Below are 6,603 nucleotides of genomic sequence, written 5' to 3'. Positions count from 1 at the left end.
ATGCTTTGAGCAAGGAGATCGAAAATGGCAGCAAAATGAGCTTGGACTCGGGTTTGAGCTGGATATTCGTGTTTGTGGGAGGAATAAGGAGTGTGTGGGTGCAAGGATAAGTGGAGGAGGGCCACCATGGGCCCACGAGGCAGGGGGTGTGCCTAGCGGGGTAGGGCGTGCCCCTGACCCTTGTGGCCAGGTGCCAGCTCCTCCTGCTGTGTTCTCAGTGCCAAATATTCTCAAATATTCCAGAAAAAACATATTTAAATTTCAGGGCATTTGGAGAACTTTTACTTTCTCGGGGTATTTTTATATTGCACGGATAAATTAGATAACAGACAGAAAAATACTATTTTTATTTTATTTAATATAAATAACAGAAAGTAAAAGGAGGGTACAGAAGGTTCTGCCTTCTAGTTACATCCATCTCATGATCATCAAAAGGAATCCACTAACAAGGTTGATCAAGTCTTGTTAACGAACTCATTCCGAATAACATGGAACCGGAGAAATTTCGAATAACACTATGTTACATCAACGGGGATATGCACATCCCCAATAATAAGAATATCATATTTCTTCTTGATAGTAGGAAGAGGAAATTCAAAACCTCCAAATATAATCGATGGAATTTTTCCAATAGAGTTGATACTACGAACTTGAGGTTGTTTCCTCGGAAAGTGTATCGTATGCTCATTACCATTAACATGAAAAGTGACATTGCCTTTAGTGCAATCAATAACAGCCCCTACAGTATTCAAAAAGGGTCTTCCAAGAATAATAGACATACTATCGTCCTCGGGAATATCAAGAATAAGAAAGTCCGTTAAAATAGTAACGTTTGCAACTACAACAGGCACATCCTCACAAATACCGAAAGGTATAGCAGTTGATTTATCAGCCATTTGCAATGATATTTCAGTAGGTGTCAACTTATTCAAATCAAGTCTACGATATAAAGAGAGAGGCATCACACTAACACCGGCTCCAAGATCACATAAAGCAGTTTTAACATAGTTTCTTTTAATGGAGCATGGTATAGTGGGTACTCCTGGATCTCCAAGTTTCTTTGGTATTCCACCCTTAAAAGTATAATTAGGAAGCATGGTGGAAATTTCAGCTTCCGGTATGTTTCTTTTATTTGTCACAATATCTTTCATATACTTAGCATAAGGATCCATTTTGAGCATATCAGTTAATCGTATACGCAAAAAGATAGGTCTAATCATTTCAGCAAAGCGCTCAAAATCCTCATCATCCTTTTTCTTGGATGGTTTGGGAGGAAAAGGCATAGGTTTCTGAACCCATGGTTCTCTTTCTTTACCATGTTTCCTAGCAACAAAGTCTTTCTTATAATAACGTTGATTCTCTGATTGTGGGTTATCAAGATCAACAGCGGGTTCAATTTATATATCATTATCATTACTAGGTTGAGCATCATCATGAACATTATCATTAACATTATCACTAGTTTCAGGTTCATTACAAGATTGTGTTTCAGCATCAGAGATAGAAATATCATTTGGATTCTCAGGTGTTTCAATAACAGGTTCACTAGAAGCATGCAAAGTCCTATCATTTTTCTTTTTCTTCCTTTTAGAAGGACTAGGTGCATCTATATTATTTCTCTGAGAATCTTGCTCAATTCTTTTAGGATGGCCTTCAGGATACAAAGGTTCCTGAGTCATTCTACCACCTCTAGTCATAACTCTAACAGCATTATCATTGTTCTTACTATTAAATTCATTGAGCAAATCATTTTGAGCCTTAAGTACTTGTTCTACTTGAGTGGTAACCATAGAAGCATGTTTACTAATAAGTTTAAGTTCACCTTTGACATTAGCCATATAATCACCCAAGTGTTCAAGCATATTTGAATTGTATTTCAATTGTCTACCAAAATAAGCATTGAAGTCTTATTGCTTAACCATAAATTTATCAAACTCATCTGAGCATGGGCTAGCAAACTTAGTAAATGGGATTTCAGCTTTATCATATCTATAGAGAGAATTTACCTTTACTATATGTGTCGGGTTATCAAGACCATGAGTTTCTTCAATAGGTGAAGGATTAAGATCATATGTTTCTTCAACAGGCGGTAAATTAAGACCGTGTATTTCTACAATAGGAGGTAAATTCTTAACATCTTCAGCTTTAATACCTTTTTCTTTCATAGATTTCTTTGCCTCTTGCATATCTTCAGGACTGAGAAATAGAATACCCCTCTTCTTCGGAGTTGGTTTAGGAATAGGCTTAGGAGTTGGCTCAGGAAGTGTCCAATTATTTTCATTTATCAACATATTATTCAATAGAATTTCAGCTTCATCCGGTGTTCTTTCCCTGAAAACAGAACCAGCACAACTATCCAGGTAATCTCTGGAGGCATCGGTCAGTCCATTATAAAAGATATCAAGTATTTCATTTTTCTTAAGAGGATGATTAGGCAAAGCATTAAGTAACTTGAGAAGCCTCCCCCAAGCTTTTGGGAGACTCTCTTCTTCAATTTGAACCAAATTATATATATCTGTGATGCCCCGAGACCGATGTGCCAGGTGTCCTCCAGTTATTTGTTGTTGTTGCCTTGTCATTGCTTGCGTGTCATGCATCTCATAACGTGTCATCATGTGCATTTCATTTGCATACATGTTCGTCTCATGCATCCGAGCATTTTCCCCGTTGTCCGTTTTGCAATCCGGCACTCCTATGTCACCCGGTGTCCCTTTCTACCTCTTTTCATGTGCGGGTGTCAGATGTTTTCGGGTTGGACCGAGACTTGTCATGCGGCCTTGGTTCCGGTAGACCGCCTGTCATGTTTCATGCCATTTGGACTTCGTTTGATACTCCAACGGTTAATCGAGGGACCGAAAAGACCTCGTGAGTGTTGCAGCCCAACACCCTTCCAAAGTAACCCAAAGCCCAGCTAAACCCCCTCCATCATCTCGGTCGTTCGATCATGATCGCGTGGCCGAAAACCGCACCCCATTTGGACTCTCCTAGCTCCCTCTACCTATATATATGTGATCCCCTCCCGAAATTCGCGGTACAAACCCTAAAATCCTTCCCCTCGCGCCGCCGGACGCGTCCACGCGCCGCCCGGACATGTCCGCTCCGCCGGCCACCTCACCTCCACCAATCAGAGGACGCCACCTCAGCGCCGCCGCCTCCCTCCTCCACTCAGGCGCCGCCACCTGTCCGTACCCGCCGCCTCTCCCGCGTGGGCCCGTGAGGCCCAGATGCGGCCCTCCCGGCCCGGGAGGCCGCCGCTACCCGATGGGAGCCGGATCCCGCGCCGCCGCAGAGCGCCTCCGTACGCCGCCTCCACCATCGCCGGCACAACCGCCCGCCGTCGCCGCAGCACTCCGCCGCCGTCTCACCTCGTCGCCTCCGCCATACCTCATCGCCCGTGGTCGCCGGCGACCTCCACGGCGTCGCACCACCGCCACCCAGCGCTGACGACCTCGCCGCGCCTCCCTTCGCGTCCTCCGCTCTGGCCCAACCTCCCCGCCGCCGAGTGCGTCCATCGCCGGCGTCCTGCCGCCGCTCGCCGTTCGGATCGGATCGGGAGGAGCCCGATCCACCCGTTGACCCCGCGCCCGAATATCCCTGTCCCGGGGATCCGCTCGACCAGCAATCCAAACGTCATCCCCGGATCCCTCCGTCCCATTTCTGCGAGGTGAATTTTGACTAAGTCCCCAGATCTGCTACTTTTTCAGGCATATTCATCGCATCATAACTCCGCATCCGTAGCTCCGATTTGTGCTTGTAGCATATCAAAATGTTTGTCTCGACGAGTACATCATTTCATCTCATTGCATCATTTTCATTTGAGCTCATCTTGATGCCCGAAATTTTGTTGGAAGAGGGCTATGTGATGAATTTGTCAGATCTGTTTCAGCAAATGGCATTTTGTCATTTTTGCCATGATTAATGTGTGCATGATATGATCCTGAGCTCTACATGTGTTTTGTTATATGCCATTCCATATTTACAGAGGTGCTTGCCATGTATTTTTGTGATATTTGTGGTGACTAGAACAAGCTTGCAAAGTAGCGTAATCGGTAATGCTGATTTCAGGGACTTAGTTTTTCACAGTCCTTGTTCTGTTTTTGTCGTTATGCCATATGTTCATGTTGTTTCCTAGTGATCCATGCATCTTTTGAGGATGATCAGTAAGGATGTTTTGTTAATATTGTGGTGATCTATCCATCCATGTCTTTGTTTGCATTTATGGAGCACCCTAGCTTGAGTCAATCGAGCTCTACTTTTGCTATAAAATGATCCTGGCAGATTGTTGACATGTTTAGCGATTTTGTCGAGGATGTTGCTATTGATCCGTGCATGCTATGTAGTTGTTCTTGACATGTCTAGCTTCTATGCCATGTCTTCTTGATGGGTGTATACTTAGTTTGTCATGCCATGCTCTGTAGTGAGTGCATCGAATTCGTAAACATGCCTACTCGTTAACTGTCTTGCCATGCTCCAGTTTTTCACTAAGTCTGAATCTGTTTATGTTTTTGCCATGTTCACATGCTTGCAATTGTATTTTCTGATCCCTTTTGGCTCAAGGTCACTAAGGGACTTTTGTTAAGTGCTTTGAGTAGATTCATGTCATGCCTTGCTTTGCCATGATAAGTTCCTGTAGCTTGTAGTTTTCATGCTCTAAAGTGTGCTTCCTGATGATAAATTCCAGACTTGTGTTAATTTCACTAAGTCTGAAACCTATTATCATTTCCACTTTTGCCATGCTTGTTTGAACCTGTTATTGGTTGAATTAGCCGTAGCTCAGTGTTCATCTTTTGTCAAGCATCATGAGTGGATCCCTGCCATGTATTTTTGTGATATTTGTGGTGACTAGCACAAACTTGCAAAGTAGCGTAATCGGTAATGCTGATTTCAGGGACTTAGAATTTCTCCAAGTCCTTGTCCTATTTTTGTCGTTATGCCATATGTTCATGTTGTTTCCTAGTGCTCCGTGCCGCTTTTGAGGATGATCAGTAAGGATGATTTGTTAACATTGTGGTGCTCTATCCATCCATGTCTTTATTTGCATTTATGGAGCACCCTAGCTTGAGTCAATCGAGCTCTACTTTTGCTATATCGTGAATCCTGGCAGATTGTTGACATGTTTAGCAATTTTGCCGAGGACGTTACTTTTGATCCGTGCATGCTATGTTGTTGTTCTTGCCATGCCTAGCTTCTATGCCATGTATTCTTGTTGGGTGTATGCTTAGTTTGTCATGCCATGCTCTATAGTGAGTGCATCGAGCTCGTAAACATGCCTACTCGTTAACTGATTTGCATGTTCCAGTTTTTCACCAAGTCTGAGATCTGTTTATGTTTTTGCCATGTTCACATGCGTGCAATTGTATTTTCTAATCCCTTTTGGCTCAAGGTCACTAAGGGGTTTGGTAAGTGCTTTGAGTAGCTTCATGCCATGCCTTGCTTTGCCATGTTAAGTTCCTGTAGCATGTAGTTTTCATGCTATAAAGTATGCTTCCTGATGATAAATCCCAGACTTGTGTTAATTTCACTAAGTCTGAAACCTGTTATCGTTTGCCCTTTTGCCATGCTTGTTTGAACCTGTTAATGGATGAATTAGCCATAGCTCAGTGTTCATCTTTTGTCAAGCATCTTGAGTGGAACCCTTCCATGTATTTTGTTGCCATGTTTGAGTGTTGTAGCATATTTAACTTAATGCATTTAGATGGTCACTTGCTGTTTATGGCAGACCGGTGCCATATTTGTTTCGCTTGTCATTTCCAAACCGTGCATCCGATTCCGGTGATCTTTATATCGATTTCAACCGAAATCACATCACCTTTCCAGTGGCACTCTTGGTTTTACAAGTTGAGGCCAGGTTCAATCATTCCTTTCCAAATCATGCATATGCATCTCATACCGCATCCCGCATATTATACCATGTTCGTGTGTGGTTTGTTTACTATGTTGTTTGCTTCTTTCCGGTGTTGCTTCTTCGGGTTGGTTCCGATAACATCGTGTTGTGAGGATTCGTTCGACTACGTATGTTTGTCTTCTTCATGGACTCGTTCTTCTTCCTTGCGGGATTTTCGGCAAGATGACCATACCCTCGAAATCACTTCTATCTTTGCTTGCTAGTTGCTCGCTCTTTTGCTATGCCTATGCTGCGATACCTACCACTTGCTTATCATGCCTCCCATATTGTTGAACCAAGCCTCTAACCCACCTTGTCCTAGCAAACCGTTGTTTGGCTATGTTACCGCTTTGCTCAGCCCCTCTTATAGCGTTGTTAGTTGCAGGTGAAGATTGGAGCTTGTTCCATGTTTGGAACATGGATATTTTGTTGGGATATCACAATATCTCGTATTTAATTAATGCATCTATATACTTGGTAAAGGGTGGAAGGCTCGGCCTTATGCCTGGTGTTTTGTTCCACTCTTGCCACCCTAGTTTCCGTCATATCGGTGTTATGTTCCCGGATTTTGCATTCCTTACGCGGTTGGGTTATAATGGGAACCCCTTGACAGTTCGCCTTGAATAACACTACTCCAGCAATGCCCAACATTGGTTTTACCATTCGCCACCTAGCCTTTTCTTTCCCTTGGGTTCTGCAGACTCAAGGGTCATCTTTAT

Source organism: Triticum dicoccoides, chromosome 4A (assembly GCF_002162155.2).
Source record: "Triticum dicoccoides isolate Atlit2015 ecotype Zavitan chromosome 4A, WEW_v2.0, whole genome shotgun sequence".
Lineage (NCBI taxonomy): Eukaryota > Viridiplantae > Streptophyta > Magnoliopsida > Poales > Poaceae > Triticum > Triticum dicoccoides.
The sequence above is the reverse complement of the archived record's forward strand: the minus strand, read 5'-3'. Positions refer to the sequence as shown.